Source organism: Mustelus asterias, chromosome 9, assembly GCF_964213995.1.
Source record: "Mustelus asterias chromosome 9, sMusAst1.hap1.1, whole genome shotgun sequence".
NCBI classification, from domain to species: domain Eukaryota; kingdom Metazoa; phylum Chordata; class Chondrichthyes; order Carcharhiniformes; family Triakidae; genus Mustelus; species Mustelus asterias.
In genome coordinates, this window is record NC_135809.1 from 82,202,990 (window position 1) to 82,220,681 (window position 17,692).

The 17,692-nt window shown below is 45.5% G+C and overlaps 1 protein-coding gene across 2 annotated transcripts in view; it reads right to left on the reverse strand.

The window, feature by feature from the left end:
- dusp8a (dual specificity phosphatase 8a) overlaps positions 1-17,292 on the reverse strand; it is a 229,150-nt gene extending 211,858 nt beyond the window's left edge. For both annotated transcript variants that reach the window (XM_078220443.1, XM_078220441.1), the window contains exon 1: positions 17,086-17,292. The gene's annotated coding sequence lies outside the window, so the exon portion shown is untranslated. The remainder of the gene's footprint in view (positions 1-17,085) is intronic.
- Positions 17,293-17,692: the final 400 nt, after the last annotated feature.

Consider the following 17,692-nt stretch of genomic DNA (forward strand, 5'->3'; position numbering starts at 1 on the left):
AGCTATGTTTTGCTGATCGGTCAAACCAGTTGCACAATCTCTTTCAATGATTGTAAGAAGTCCAGGATGAGCCATCTTGTGACACTGCCTCCCCGCAGCAACCACTGCGCTGCAGCAATTGTTCACATCATCCTCCTCCAATGTGTAGGACTACCCTCTGACTTGGGCTTCCCTTACTATCCAATCAGAACCAGAGCATCCCCAGCAATGGTTTCACTTTCCCTTTCAGCATCATTAAGACCACCCTGCCCTCCTCCACTACAGATCCATCCTTGGCTATCTTCTCTTTCTCATGCTGCCCCTTTATGACACCATCAGCAGACATTGGGGTCAATTATCACGTCTGCTGATACCAGCCAGCTCCATCTCTCTCGGTTACTTCACAGACTCCCCCTCTAAAGATATTTCACCCTCTACTTACAATCCATTTGAGGCACACATCCCCTTCTTGGTCATTGAATCTGAAGGTGACAACTACTCCAGCATTCTTCTTGTTGGCCTCTCATCTTCCACGTCAGGTGAAGCTCAGCTCATTCAAACCCTTCTGCCTTTATGCTACCAAGTCCCACTGACTCATTACCCTTATGCTTGCTGATCTACATTGACTAGTGTTTTATTGGCCATCTACCTTTCCCTTTACCCTACCATTGATGACCATGCCTTCAGGTTCCACACTCTGGAATCTCTCTCTCTTCAGCTATCATGCCCTAAGAGGGCATTGATGACCCTGAACCTCCACATTAATCTTCTTCTGGAGGTATGGATCATCTTGTTGGCGATACATTCATTCAGCTTGCGAGGTTCTATAGAAAGATTACTCTTTGTTCACTATTACTCTCTGGAAGAGTCCCATGCCAGAGTTACGTGAAGCCATTGTGGAAGCAGGCTGGTGGATATCTGGTCAACTGGTGTAACGATAGTGGATTCAAGCTACTGGTGGTTCAACATTGCAACCTGCAGAAGACAATGGTAAACCACTGCAGTACCCGGCCAAGCATACTCAGCACTCTGGAATACTCTCCCGAAAGCCTTCCTTTCCTCCCCTCCCCCCCAACCCCTTCCTTAAAATTCCTCTTCTTCGTTAGCTCAGTGTCGTTATTCTGCATCAAAGGCACTATATAAACACTGCTTAAAACCAGAAACAAACAAGACTGCAAGCTCATAAGTAACGAGGAACGATGGGGTGATGGACTTGTGGCTCAGTATTGGAGCATTGCAGTTCTTAAGACTGCTGACCAACTCAAAATAGCTCAAAAGAATCTGGCACTAAATTAGCAATCTCACTCAGATAGGCTACAAAAATGTCTGGTGCATTTCTACAACACCATGGTTTCCTGCGATTGGGGATACAGATGTAGAATTGGACTTCATGCTACATCAGACCTGCCCGTGTTTGGTACTGGTTGACAAACAATTATATTTTTAAATGGGCACACGAATTCACCAGAAAAGAAGGGAAGAAGTGTATATGTCTCTAGAAACACAGTGGTCTCTATTGAGCTCCTTTCAAACAGTGAATTGGCAGAAATAAAAATTGTATTAATATTCGATTAATCTTTTAAATGGAGTTCTGCTATTGTAAGGAAATTTTCTATAATTCCACTAAAAATGCATTGGTACTTCTTGCATATTTTATAAATAATAAAATGGAGGATAATTATTATTTATGCAAGTATAAATAATGTCTGCAGACAGAAGCTGATGTACTGTACTTTCTGTCTGGTGCATTACATCACCACTTTAATATGTATGCACAGCAATTTTATATGTAGTACATTTTAAAAGTACATAACAAATCTCATAAGATACGCAGGATAAACGAGATGGATCACTTCAAACAATAAGTTTTACAGTCCTCCGTGGCAGGTTTGCAGGCGGCGGGGCTGTAAAATTTCCCAGGTGGCTATCCTGCTCCAACCTTGTCAGCAATTGTGTGTGGCTTAGGGCCTCTTGCCCCAATTGAGGCCTTTAGGACTGCTTCCCACTAGGCCTCAATTTTGAGGCTGTGAGGGTCCTCTTTCCACCAATGTCTGCCACCCACTGGTACTTCCTTGCCCCCAGTGCATCTCCATCAACATTCCTGCCCCTACTCACCAGGGTCCTGCCTCGTCTCGCTGTCTTGTGCGCCCCCCCAACACGCCTGCTGCCATTGGCTTTGCTGGGAACACAGACTTGCCGGCCGATAAGTTTGGGACAGCAAGAGACAGAGGTCCCATTTCCAGCCAAATAACACTGGAATGTTGAATGGCTGTGGGGCTGCTGTGATGGGTGGGGATGTGATGCGTTCCCTGCTGAAATTCTGGGTGCTGGGACTGGAAACATCATCAGAAAAACCCTGCCCATTTGCACAAACTTTAACGTCTCTGAGCCACTGTTGTTTAAATCTTAGGAATCCTGATGGCTCCCCTTCAAAACAAGGCCATCTTTAAAAAGAATTTGGGACTGGAACACGTGCTTTAACATGCAGATAAATAAATGCTTTGCATTCACACCTAGATTAATGGAACAGGATATCTGCATCCAATGCAGCAATGTGGACCATCTACAAGATGCACTGCAGCAAATCACCAAAGCTTCTTAGACAGCACCTTCCAAACTCCCAGCCTCTCCCACCCAGAAGAACAAGGGCAGCAGATGCATGGGAACACCACCACCTTCACGTTTCCCCCCAAGTCACTTACCATCCTGACTTGGAACTACATTGCCATTCCTTCACCGTCACTAGGTCAAAATCCTGGAATTCCCTCCCTGACAGTATCTGTGGGTTTATCTATACCACATGGACTCAAGAAGGCAGCTCCCTACCACCCTTTCAACACAATTAGGGATGAGTAATAAATATGGGCCAGCAACTCCCATATCTCATAAAATAATTTTTAAAAATTAAATTGTGGTTTAAGAACATAAGAACATAAGAAATAGGAGCAGGAGTAGGCCATCTAGCCCCTCGAGCCTGCCCCGCCATTCAATAAGATCATGGCTGATCTGAAGTGGATCAGTTCCACTTACCTGCCTGATCCCCATAACCCCTAATTCCCTTACCGATCAGGAATCCATCTATCCGTGATTTAAACATATTCAACGAGGTAGCCTCCACCACTTCAGTGGGCAGAGAATTCCAGAGATTCACCACCCTCTGAGAGAAGAAGTTCCTCCTCAACTCTGTCCTAAACTGACCCCCCTATATTTTGAAGCTGTGCCCTCTAGTTCTAGCTTCCTTTCTAAGTGGAAAGAATCTCTCCACCTCTACCCTATCCAGCCCTATAAGATCCCCCCCCTCAGCCTTCTAAATTCCAACGAGTACAAACTCAATCTGCTCAGTCTCTCCTCATAATCAACACCCCTCATCTCTGGTATCAACCTGGTGAACCTTCTCTGCACTCCCTCCAAGGCCAATATATCCTTCCGCAAATAAGGGGACCAATACTGCACACAGTATTCCAGCTGCGGCCTCACCAATGCCCTGTACAGATGCAGCAAGACATCTTTGCTTTTATATTCTATCCCCCTTGCGATATAGGCCAACATCCCAATTGCCTTCTTGATCACCTGTTGCACCTGCAGACTGGGTTTTTGCGTCTCATGCACAAGGACCCCCAGGTCTCTTTGCACAGTAGCATGTTGTAATGTTTTCCCATTTAGATAATAATCCAATTTGCTATTATTTCCTCCAAAGTGAATAACCTCGCATTTGTCAATGTTATACTCCATCTGCCAGATCCTCGCCCACTCACTCAGCCTGTCCAAATCTCTCTGCAGACCTTCTACGCCCTCCACACGATTCACTTTTCCACTTATCTTTGTGTCGTCTGCAAACTTTGTTACCCTACACTCAGTCCCCTCCTCCAGATCGTCTATATAAATGGTAAATAGTTGAGGCCCCAGTACCGATCCCTGCGGCACGCCACTGGTTACCATCTGCCAACCAGAAAAGCACCCATTTATTCCGACTCTCTGCTTCCCGTCGGATAGCCAATCCCCAATCCACGCTAACACCCTACCCCCAACTCCGTGTGACCCAATCTTCTTCAGCAACCTTTTGTGAGGCACCTTATCAAACGCCTTTTGGAAATCCAAAAACACCGCATCCACCGGTTCCCCTCCGTCAACCACACTAGTCACATCTTCATAAAAATCCAACAAGTTCGTCAAGCACGACTTTCCCCTCATGAATCCATGCTGCGTCTGCTTAATGCTGCGTTTGCCAGTACCTCAGATGCTGCGTTCCTGTGCTGTACTTCATGCTGCGTTTGCTAGTACCTCAGCTCCAAGCTTTCCACTTTTACTCTATATTCCTTGATAACCTTTCTTCTACTCTCTTCTCACACCTATTGACATGGAGGTAGACAAAGCACGTGCTTACATCTGCTTTGAGCTAGTTTTTTCCTGGAACAGGTCACTAGCCAATCACCAGAAGCTACAGCTTGAGGGGCATCTTTTTGCATCAAGCATGGATAACCAGAAGACTCTCCCATATTTTCATCCGCTGTCGGCATACCGGAAGGATTTACCAGTTTGGTCACATTATGAAGGCACCTTCTTGGCCATCAGGTCCTGGAGGATGACTCCACCACTGAGCCACACAATATCCTTTTGATAACTTTAATTAAAAACTCTATTTCAGTCTTGGATACTCCAACTGTCCTCACAACCATACTTTTAGAAGTATACAGTTATAGAATCAACTTTCCTCTAAGAATGCTTCCGGATTTTGCTCCTGAAGGTCTTGGCCAAATAGTTTTAAGATTATACCTCCTCGATCTTGCCTTTATTGGTCGAGACATTGAGTACAAGAGTCAGGATGTCAAGTTGCAGCTTTATAAAACTTTGGTGAGGCCCCACTTAAGGCATTACAAGGCGTTCAATTCTGGTTTCCACATTACAGGAAGAATGTGGAGGCTTTGGAGAGGGTGAAAAAGAGATTTACCAGGATGCTGACTGGATTAGAGGGTATGAGCTATAAAGAGAGGCTGGACAAACCAGGGTTTTCTCTCGAGTGATGCAGGCTGAGGGGAGACCTGATAGAAGTCTATAAAATTCTCAGAGGTATAGATAGGGTTGACAGTCAGAATCTCTTTCCCAGAGTTGAAATGCCTAATACTAGGGGTCATGCACTTAAGGCGAGAGGGAGAAAGTTCAAAAGGAGATGTGAGGGGCAAGTTTTTTAATTACACAGAGTGGTAGGTGTCTGAAACATGCTGCCTGGGGTGGTGGTGGAAGCAGATAGTTAGGGGCGTTTAGATAAACACATCAATATGCAAGCAATAGAGGGATATGGACCAAGGGCAGGCAGAAGGGACTTGTTTAATTTGGCGTCATGTTCAGCACAACATTGTGGACCAAGGAGCCTGTTCCTGTGCTGTACTGTTCTATGTTCTATGATCTTGGTTCTCCACATCACCCTACTGAATCACTTCCCCTTCAATCATTTTGACCAGGTATTTCTTGACTACAGGTTTGGGATAAATTGAACTGCTCACTGAATGCTAATAATAAAATGATGGTAATACTTGAACTGACCTCTGAACAAGCTAAGTCACATAGTCAAGCAAATAACAGATGGAATTTCTAAGCAGTAGAGATAGGAATGTTTAAGTTAGTCTGCATGTATATAGCACCTTTCACAACCTTAGGTTGCTACAAGGCGCTTTGCAGAGAATTAAATACTTTTGAAGTATCACTCTTTAAATGTAGGGAAGAGCATGAACAAGGTATTCACTCCTGTTTGTTATTGAGTGACCCATTTTGGGCTTGTGCATGGGTGGGTGCTGGACAGGAACAGGGTTGGCTTGGCTGTGATGTTGCATTCCCTCTTCCAACTCCACACATCCATCAGAGAGTAAATATTTTGCAAGCACACACCATCAAGACCCACACATACACAAGATTCTGGAAGGCAAGTACATATTTGAAATAAATCAACACTTCCTAGGAAGAAGGAGAAAGAGAACTCAATGAAGGTGTTGTCAAAAGGCTAAGAATCCTGCGGTGAGTAACTTACCTCCAGACTCCCCAAAGCCAGCCCACCATCTATAAAGCACAACTCAGGACTGTAACGGAATACTCTGAGTGCATTTCCAACAATGCTCAAGAAGCTCAACACCATCCAGGACAAAGTAGCCTGCTTTATTGCTACCCCTTCCCCAAACATTCAATCCCTCCACCACCAACGAACAGTGGCAGCCATGTGTACCATCTACAAGATGCACTGTAGGAACTCGCCAAGGGTCCTTAGCAGCACCTTCCAAACCCACAACCATTACCATCCAGAAGGACAAGAACAGCAGACACATGGGAACACCACCACTTGGAATTTCTCCTTGTTGATTTGATTTATTGTCGCATGTATTAGTACACAGTGAAAAGTATTGTTTTTGCGTGCTATACAGCCAAAGCATATCGTAAATAGAGAAGGAAAGGAGAGGGTGCAGAATGTAATGTTACAGTCAACTTAGTGTGAGGTAGGTCCATTCAAAAGTCTGATGGCAGCAGGGAAGAAGCTGTTCTTGAGTCGGTTGGTTTGTGACCTCAGAATTTTGTATCTTTTTCTTGATGGAAGAGAGAATGTCTGGGGTGTGTGGGATCCTTGATTATGTTAGCTGCTTTTCTGAGGCAGCGGGAAGTTTAGACAGAGTCAATGGATGGGAGGCTGGTTTGCATGGTGGACTGGGCTTCGTTCATGACCCTTTGTGGTTTATTGCAGTCTTGGACAGAGCAGGAGCCAAACCAAGCTATGACACAACCAGAAAGAGTGCTTTCTATGGTGCATCTGTAAAGGTTGGTGAGAATCATAGTGGACATGCCAAATTTCCTTAGCCTATTGAGAAAGTAGAGGTGTTGGTGGGCATTCTTAACTATAGCGTCAGCATGGAGGAACCAGGACAGGTTGTTGGACACCTAAAAATTTGAAGCTCTCGACCATTTCCACTTCATCCCCATTGATGTAGACGGGGGCATGTCCTCATCTATGCTTCCTGAAGTCGATGACTACCTCCTTCGTTTTGTTGACATTGAGGGAGAGATTATTGTTGTCACACCAGTTCACCAAATTCTCTATTTCTTTCCTGTACTCCATCTCATCATTGTTTGAGATCCGACCCACTAAAGGTGGTGTCATCAGCAAACTTGAAAATCGAGTTGGAGGGGAATTTGGCCACACAGTCATAGATGTATAAGGAGTATAGCAAGGGGCTGAGGACTCAGCCTTGTGGGGCGTCAATGTTGAATATGATAGTGGAGGAGGTGTTGTTGCCTATCCTTTCTGTTTGCGGTCTGTGGGTTAGGAAGTTCAGGATCCAGTCGCAGAGGGAAAGGCTGAGCCTCAGGCCACGGAGTTTGGAGATGAGTTTTGTAGGAATAATGGTATTGAAGGCGGAGCTGAAGTCAATAAATAGGTGTCTTTGTTATTCAGGTGTTCCAGGGTAGAGTGCAGGGGAGGGAGATGGCGTCTGCTGTGGACCTGTTGCGACAATTGGCAAAATAGCATCCAGTCAATTTGGGAGGCTGGAATTGATTTGTGCCATGATTAACCTTTCGAAGCACTTCAAAATGATCGATGTCAGAACCACAGATGATAGTCAGTAAGGCACACTGCCTGGCTTTTCTTTGGTACAGGGATGATGGTCGTCTTCTTGAAGCAGTTTGGTGTAAAGAGAGGTTAAAGATGTCTGCGAATACCTCCGCCAGCTGGTCCATGCAGGATCTGAGTGCTCATCTGGGTACCCGATGTGGGCCAGTCGCTTTCAAGAAGGTGATCTCGGATATGGGTTTGGCCGAGGCTTCCGGTGTGGAGGGCAGGCTCTCGCTGACCTCCTGCTCAAAATGGGCATCGAATGTGTTGAGCTCATCGGGGAGGGGTGCGTTGGTGCTGGCGTTTCTATATGCTTTCATCTACGTCTTGCAGACCTTGCTGTAGTTGGTGGGAGTCCGTATGGCTAGCCAGGGACTCTAGCTTGAGCCGGGGTACTGTCTTTTGGCATCTTTTATGGATCTCCGTAGGACATATCTGGTTTACTTGTATAGGTCAGGGTTGCCTGACTTGAATGCCTCAGACCTGGACTTCAGCAAGCAGTGAATACCCCTGTTCATCCATGGTTTCCGGATGGGAAGCAGATTTGCTTCTTTGGCACAGTTTTCTACACACTTACTAATGAACTCAGTCACTGTACTCATTCAGGTTGGTCGGAGTTTTTAAATATTGACCAGTCCACTGGCTCGAAGCAGTCCCGTAGGAGATCATCTGATTCCTCAGATCAACATTGCACGACTTTCTTTATCGGATTCTCCCGTTTCAGTTTTTGTTTGTAAGCTGGAAGTAGGAGCACAGCCTTGGGGTCTGATTTGCCAAAATTTAAGTGAGCAAGAGAGCAGTAGGCATGTTTGATATTTGTGTAGCAGTGGTCTAGAATGTTTGGGCCTCTGGTGGAACAGGAGATGTGTTGGTGGTATCTTGGTAGGATACTCTTGAGCTTGGCCTGATTAAAGTCCCTGGCCCGATAAACAGGGCCTTGGGGTGTTTCATCTCAAGGCTATTTGTGGTGGTGTATATTTCGTCCAGTGCGATCTTCACGTCCACATGGGGTGGGATGTAAACTGCTGTCAGGGTAACAGAGGTGAACTCCCGCGGAAGGTAGTAGGGGCGACATTTTAGCATCAGGTACTCTAGGTCTGGGGAGCAGAAACTCGCCAGTATTGCTACGTCTAGGCAGCACGAGGTGTTGATTAGAAGGCAGACCCCACCTCCCCTAGCCTTGCCTGAGGCCACTGTACAGTCCATTCAGTGGACTGAGAAGCCCTCTGGTAGTAGGGCACAATTTGGTGAAGCAGGAGTGGGCCATGTCTCCATGAAAGAGTACACAGCAGTCTCTCCTCCAAGCCACTCACCATTTTGACTTGTAAATATCATTGTTCCTTCACTGTCACTGGGTCAAAATCCCTTCTAACAGCAGTGGGTGTACTTATACCTCAGGGACTGTAGCGATTCATGAAGGCAGCTCACCACCACCTTCTTAGGAGCAACTAGGCATGGGCAATAAGTGCTGGACGAGCCTGCAAAGCCCACATTCCATAAATGAATTTTTAATACGCACTGGACGAAATATACACCACCACAAATAGCCTTGAGATGAAACACCAAGGCCCTGTTCATCGGGCCAGGGACTTTAATCAGGCCAAGCTCAAGAGTATCCTACCAAGATACCACCAACACGTCTCCTGTTCCACCAGAGGCTTCCCAACCGGAAACCATGGATGAACAGGGGTATTCACTGCTTGCTGAAGTCCAGGTCTGAGGCATTCAAATCAGGCAACCCTGACCTACACAAGTAGTCATGATGTGGAGATGCCGGCGTTGGACTGGGGTAAGCACAGTAAGAAGTCTCACAACACCAGGTTAAAGTCCAACAGGTTTATTTGGTAGCAAATACCATAAGCTTTCGGAGGAAAGCTTATGGTATTTGCTACCAAATAAACCTGTTGGACTTTAACCTGGTGTTGTGAGACTTCTACTGTGCTACACAAGTAAACCAGATATGACCTACAGGGCCACACACACAGAACATCAATTTTGGGCACTCTTGTTACACTCGAGGAATATTGGCCAGCCTTCAATAGCATGGTCCCAGTGCATTGTACACTGGAAATATTTTTGGATTTATGGAGGCTCTGGGCCAATGCTTTAAAACCAGTGGCAAGGCTTTCCATTTTCTTCTGCCATGTTTGCCTCTCTCCTCCCCTTCCCTCCAGTCTCAAAGACGTTGATTCCTTGCTGAGAAATATTACATGGGTGTCACTCACTCCCTATTACCTCATCCAAGTAGCCATTATTGTGCAAGGACGTGGACAGGTCTCATCAGACTATTAAATTGTGAAAAACGTCCTCACAAACATCCAGGCACATGTACTAGATTCAGGACTCATTGAATAATGTTCAGAAGCAGCAATCCTGTCCTATTTTCCTTTTGTAAGTATAGGGACATTGAGGTGAACTGTACTATAGCTTCCACTGCCCCAAGTAGGACGAGCTAACAGAGCACTAACTGGGGGTTCAACTTCAGGTTCTGGACAACTCCTCTCGATGTCAGCACCCACCCCCCTCCCCCATCACCACTGTCTTCTATCACCCTCCAACCCCAATTTTCACCCTTCTCTCAGGTGCTGACTGTTATGGTTCCTAGAACAGGAGTATGCTATTCAGCTTCTCCAGCCTGACCCGCCATACAATTAGATCACCGATCTGTACCTTAACTTTAGCCACTCTGGCTCCATAACCCTTAATAATTTTACCTGACACAAGTCTATTAACTGCAGTTTTGAAATTTCAATTGACATAATTTCAAGAGATTTTTGGGGACAGGATTCCAGATTCCCATGAATTAATGCCTCCTGACAACCCAGTTCTAATTTTATTATGTTCTGGACACTCCCACCAGAAGAAAATTTCTCTCAATTTACCCTATTAACTCCCCGAGTCATCTTGAAGACCTCAATTAAATCACCTAATCATCTATACTCAGAATACAAGCCTAGCCTATGTAACCCAACCTTATAATTTAACATACCGGCCTAGGTATAATTCAGGTCTATCTACTGTACCCCTTCCAAGGCCAATTCGTCCTTCCCAGGGTGTGATGCTCAGAACAGAAGGTAATGTTTTAGATGAGATCTAACTCGAGGTTTATACACTGGTATCCCCTTGTGTCCCTGAGCCAGTTGCTTCTACCCAGGCTGCAATTCCTTTGCCCGGTTGGCCATTGGATGAGCTGCCTCTGTAAATCTCCACTGATTTTAACACTGCTTCAAGAAAATATGTGAATGTTGAAACAAGATGATTGCTTTCTGTGAGCAAACCTTCCCCATGCAGAAATTTGCTGACTGGTTACTACATTATAATTCATGGACAGCCAAGAAGTTCTACGTTGATGTCACGAGGGAGTGGTTGAAGGTCATGGTGATTTTCACTGCATTGCTTGGTTTTGTCTTTTCCAGGGTGCATTACCATGTGTTTACACTGCAACAGCTGCATCTGTGCAAAGTGAAATCACCTCACAGCAATGCTGCTCGTGTAGTCCACGTGCACCCTTAAATCGTCTTTGGGGCAAGATCATGCTCCATCAGGTTGGTCTAAAGATCCCATGACACTATTTGGGGAAGGGGCGGGGTATTATCCACTGTGTGCTTGCCAACATTTATTCCTCAGCTAACAACTAAAACAGATTATGTGGCCATTATCACATTGCTTTTACATTTGATTACACTTCAAAAGTACTTAACTGGCTGTAAAGTGCTTTAGGATGTCATCCAGAGGTTATGAAAGCCACTATAGAATTGAATTCCTTTTTTTTGAAAAAAATACACCTTATCATTGAGAAATATTTGTTAAATGCTTTGACATGGCGCAATTTAAACAAATATCACTGTCTTGCAGACATGAAGTGACTGTCTGCCTTCAAAGCTCCTTATTAACAACAACAATCTGTATTTGTTCAGCACCTTTTAAACATATTCAAACATGATTCACAGAAACGTTACCAGAAAATAATTAACTCTGAACCACTTATGAGATATTAGGACCGATAACCATATGCTTGGCTTTATGGGGTGTCTTAATGGAAGAGAGGGGTGGGGAGATGGAAAGATTTAGGGAGTGAATTTTAGATCTTAGGGCATGAGCAGCCACAGACATGGCTGTCCAATGGTGGGACAAGGCAAGGGGCCGGGGTGGGGGAGTGGTGTGTGCAGAAGGCCAGATATGCAGAGTGTTGAGATCTCAGAGGGAGATATAGGTGTCTGAACATAAAGTTGAAGTTTATTTATTAGTCACAAGTATGGCTTGCATTAACACTGCAATGAAGTTACTGTGAAATTCCCCTAGTTGCCACAGTCCGGCGCCTGTTCGGGTCAATGCACCTAACCAGCACATCATTCAGAATGTGGGAGGAAATGAGGGAGCACCCGGAGGAAACCCATGCAGACACGAGGAGAACGTGCAAACTCCACACAGACAGTGACCCAAGCCGGGAATCGAACCAGGGTCCCTGGCGCTGTGCAGCAGCAGTGCTAACCACTGTGATACCATGCTGCACTTAAAGTGCTGCAACCTGCAGAGCTACAGACCAAATGCTGGAAAGTGGGATTAGGCTGGGTGTCTCATTTTTCAGCAGGGGCCAAGTGGCCTCTTTCTGTGCCATAAGCGTCTTTCTTGATGTTGGGCTGAATGAGGTTGCAGAGGTAGGTGGGTGGGTCAAAAAGAGGAGAGATCTGAACAGAAAGGAGAGACCTTCAAAATCCCCCTAGACCCAAGTAGTGAGGAAACCGATTAGGCCTGGGACCATATATGCGCCAACATATGGGAAGGTTGGGGTTGCAACCTTGGGTCAGGGCAGGCATCATGTATCTCAGTCACTTGAATATGATGGCTAATGAAAAAAAAGTATAAAGGTAGGCTTGGAAACAAATCACACTGCTCCTCATAGAACATAGAACATTACAGCGCAGTACAGGCCCTTCGGCCCTCGATGTTGCGCCGACCAGTGGAACCAATCTAAAGCCCCCCTAATCTACACTATTCCAATATCATCCATATGTTCATCCAATAACCATTTGAATGCTCTTAATGTTGATGAGTCCACTACTGCTGCAGGCAAGGCATTCCACGCCCTCACTACTCTCTGAGTAAAGAACCTACCTCTAACATCTGTCCTATATCTCTCACCCCTCAATTTAAAGCTATGTCCCCTCGTGCTGGCCATCACCATCCAAGGAAAAAGGCTCTCACTATCCATCCTATCTAATCCTCTGATCATCTTGCATGCCTCTATTAAGTCACCTCTTAACCTTCTTCTCTCTAACGAAAAACAACCTCAAGCCCCTCAGCCTTTCCTCATACGATTTTCCCACCATACCAGGCAACATCCTGGTAAATCTCCTCTGCACCCTTTCCAACACTTCCACATCTTTCCTATAATACGGCGACCAGAACTGTACGCAATACTCCAAATGCGGCCGCATCAGAGTTTTGTACAGTTGCAGCATGACCTCCTGGTTCCGAAACTCAATCCCTCTACCAATAAAAGCTAACACACCATACGCCTTCTTAACAACCCTATCAACCTGGGTGCCAACTTTCAGGGATCTATGCACATGGACACCCAGATCCCTCTGTTCATCCACACTACCAAGTATCTTACCATTAGCCCAATACTCTGTATTCCTGTTACTCCTTCCAAAGTGAATCACCTTACACTTTTCCGCATTAAACTCCATTTGCCACCTCTCAGCCCAGCTCTACAGCTTATCTATGCCCCTCTGTAACCTGCCACTTCCCTCCGCACTACAACTCCACCGACTTTAGTGTCATCCGCAAATTTACTAATCCATCCTTCCACGCCCTCATCCAGGTCATTAATAAAAATGACAAACAGCAGTGGCCCCAAAATAGATCCTTGCGGTACACCACTAGTAACTGAACTCCAGGATGAATATTTCCCACCAACCACCACCCTCTGCTTTCTTACAGCTAGCCAATTCCTGATCCAAACCACTAAATCACCCTCAATACACTGTCACCAATCCCATGTGTCCGTATTTTCTGCAAAAGCTTACCATGGGGAACCTTATCAAACGCTTTGCTGAAATCCATATACACCACATCAACCGCTTTACCCTCATCCACCTCTTTGGTCACCTTCTCAAAAGAACTCAATAAGGTTTGTGAGGCACGACCTACCCTTCACAAAACCGTGCTGACTATCCCGAATCAAATTATTCCTTTCTAGGTGATTATAAATCCTATCTCTTATAATCCTTTCCAATACTTTGCCCACAACAGAAGTAAGGTTCACCGGTCTATAATTACCAGGGTTGTCCCTACTCCCCTTCTTGAACAAGGGGACAACATTTGCTATCCTCCAGTCTTCTGGCACTGTTCCTGTAGACAATGACGACACAAAGATCAAAGCCAAAGACTCTGCAATCTCCTCTCTAGCCTCCCAGAGAATCCTAGGATAAATCCCATCGGGCCCAGGGGACTTATCTATTTTTACCCTTTCCAGAATTGCTAACACCTCCTCCTTATGAACATCAATCCCATCCAGTCCAACAGCCTGCATCTCAGTACTCCCCTCGACAACACTATCCCTCTCCAGTGTGAATACCGACAAAAAATATTCATTTAGTGCCTCTCCGATCTCTTCAGATTCCACGCACAACTTCCCACTACTGTCCTTGACTGGCCCTAATCTTACCCTAGTCATTCTCTTACTCCTGACATACCTGTAGAAAGCTTTCGGGTTTTCCTTGATTCTACCTGCCAAAGACTTCTCATGTCCCCCCCTGGCTCTTCTTAACTCTTTCTTTAGGTCTTTCTTGGCTGACTTGTAACTCTCAAGTGCCCTAACTGAGCCTTCACGTCTCATCTTAACATAAGTCTCCTTCTTCCTCTTCACAAGAGATTCAACCTCCTTAGTAAACCACGGTTCCCTCACACGTCTGCTTCCTCTCTGCCTGACAGGTACATATTTATCAAGGACGTGTAGTAGCTGTTCCTTGAACAAGTTCCACATTACAATTGTGCCCATTCCCTGCAGTTTCCTTCCCCAACCTATGCCAGCTAAATCTCGCCTAATCGCATCATAATTTCCTTTCCCCCAACTATAACTCTTGCCCTTTGGTATATACCTCTCCTTTTCCATTGCTAAGGTAAACGTAATCGAATTGTGGTCACTGTCACCAAACTGCTCACTTACCTCCAAATCTAAGTGTGCAGTGGTATGTTTCAAGGTTGTTGTTATGGCTACTGCTTTTCTTGGTCTGTATTAATAACTTGGGTTTAGGTAGACAAGGTGTAATTTCAAAGTCTGCAGATGGCACAGAGTGAAATTTTACAGCTCCTCCCATCATGCCAGTTTGTCAAATGTGCTCAAGACCACTGAACCAATCAAGGGGAGGGTCATGTGGAGGAGTGAGGAGTTGGTTAGAAGGGGCAGGGCGCTAAGCAGAAGGGTGTTGTGGCACCCCAAGAACTCTTTGTACAGTTCTGCTCAGAAGTTTACTTACATCCACAATGGATGTCTGAATTTAATCCAATATCATGGTTCTGCTGAGGAACATTGTATATGGGATATACATCCCATATACATCCAGGGCGGCACGGTAGCACAGTGGTTAGCACTGCTGCTTCACAGCTCCAGGGACCTGGGTTCGATTCCTGGCTTGGGTCACTGTCTGTGTGGAGTTTGCACATTCTCCTCGTGTCTGCGTGGGTTTCCTCCGGGTGCTCCGGTTTCCTCCCACAGTCCAAAGATGTGCAGGTTAGGTTGATTGGCCATGCTAAAATTGCCCCTTAGTGTCCTAAGATGCGTAGGTTAGAGGGATTAGTGGGTAAAATATGTAGGGATATGGGGGTAGGGCCTGGGTGGGATTGTGGTCGGTGCAGACTTGATGGGTCGAATGGCCTCTTTCTGTACTGTAGGGCTTCTATGATTATGTGCAGGGGTGATGTTTACTGCATTTGCAGATGGATGGTTGTTTTAGAGCTCAAGCAGCTTTTATTTTGCAACTGTTCTCTGCGTAATATACATTTTAATTTTGAACTATCCTTAATGTGCATTTGTGGTGATAGGAGAACAAGTTGCTGGCGACTGCCAAACCGGGTATATTTTGGGGTGTTATGTCAGCTTGTTTTATGCTCAATAGGCTAAGTTCCCAGCATGATCGCAAAGGGTAGAAATCAGAAATAACAGCCTGTGTGATGACAGTAAGGAGAGAAACAGCTGGATTGCTTTGCTTGTTGTTGTCTGTTGTGCTATTCAGGGGCTGCAGTAAAAGAGAAATGATCGAGGCCACCGGTTTCCAACAGAAACATTGGTGGGATCACAGGATGGCATTGCAATCAAAATGGTATTTATCAGTCAGTGCCCTCTTCCATCCTGCGAAATATTTATTGTAATCCAACCAACTTGGCTTTCTTTTTTTGACGGAAAAAATTGATAGGAATAGGAGAGGATCTCACGTGAAGACAATTATTTTCACTATTTCAACCATTACAACCCGATGGCCTCCGAAATTACGAAAGACCTGTTTGACAAGCAACACAATTGCTAAGCATCACGCATCTTAATTGCACGTGGCTTTAACACCCATTTGCCTAACACTTCTTTTTCCCCTTGAGCCTCTACGCTTTTAATAAACATGGAGATTTTTTTATTAATTTGTGAGCATTGAGAGGTGGTTACCTATCCAACCGAATCCTCTTTGAAATAACAAGCGACATTTCAAGGCGATTAAAGGATTAGATAAATGAAAACCTTCCAGAAAAAAAATGACAAAGCTCTAAAGGATGCATTCTGCAAAATGCAGACACCAAGTTACAGGATCAGATCTTTTTTCCCAACCCCTTCTCTCCCCCCCTCCCTCCCTCAAATCAAATGCGCAATACAGTCATTAAATTCAAGGCATCCGTTGGTAAAACAGGTATTAACATATGCATGTATACAGAGAGGCGATGGAATTCAATGTGTCCGTGTAGCCAAAGGTGGAGGGTCCTTTTCAAATGAAACCTCATCTCTCCGCGCCCCCCCCCCTCCCCCAAAAACACACCTCTGCACCAATTTAACATCCGTATCCCACAAGCAAGTCAATTTTGGGCGTCACTTGACAGCCGTGTGAGCAGAAGCGATTAAGCAGATTTTTATATCACACACACATATGGTCTTCGACTGCACAAGTGATAACGTTACACTGCTGACATTCACTTTGCCAGCAACACCAGCCACCGATGGGGATTGTCCAGCCCTTTCTGTTGCCTCTCGTCCTGCAGTCATTGAGTGAGAGAGACAGAGGTGGTCAGCCCTTCCCACCTCCCAGCAATGAGCGGACTGGCATTGCTGTTGGATGCACCACCATCCTGCAATATTGCCTTGCACTATTACATCGCCCAGCCTCCAGACGGGAGCAGGGAACTTGGGATGCTAAAGCCCAGATAAACTAGGGGGGAGAACTCAACCGCCCACTGATGAATGACCGAGGCGGTGAAAGACACATATCTGGGGCGAGCCCTTTCATTTATATATATATAAAAAGACTCACCTCCTTTACTTCCGGGAACTCCCCTTCTTATTTTCCATGGACAAGCCTTCTTGCAATTTCACCCCGGGCGATCAATGAGAGATGTGGTCCTAGATTTTGCAAAGAAATTAATCATGAAAGGAGCAGAAAATGAAGGTTATTACATTGCAGCCTGCCGCAAGCTGCTATTCTGTCGGATTGGCTGGCTGCGGGTTGGCCATTAGGAATAGCAAAACAGAAGGTGCAACATATCCAGGAATGAGCTGGGGATGAAGTCATTCTCTCTTTAAAAAAAACACAGGATGGCGTCATTGGCAACCAATCAGGAGCCTCTGGTGGCTGGAGAGACGTCAGGCTCTTCACCCCAGCCCTGGATGCAGATTAAAGGGAGCTTGTCTCCACCGCACTCCACACTCTTAAAGCAGCAGGCTCCCTTTCCCATACTCACTCTCCAGGCTGCTTATTCAAGCCGCAGTGCATCTCAAAATCCCGACCAAAAACTGCACGCTGTTAACATCCAGCTTGACTATTTGATGAGACTATTTTTACCTTAACCCAATATTTCTTTCTCCCTCTTCCCACCGGTACTTTTTTTTGTTTGGGGGGGGGCACTGTTGCCATCTTGCCC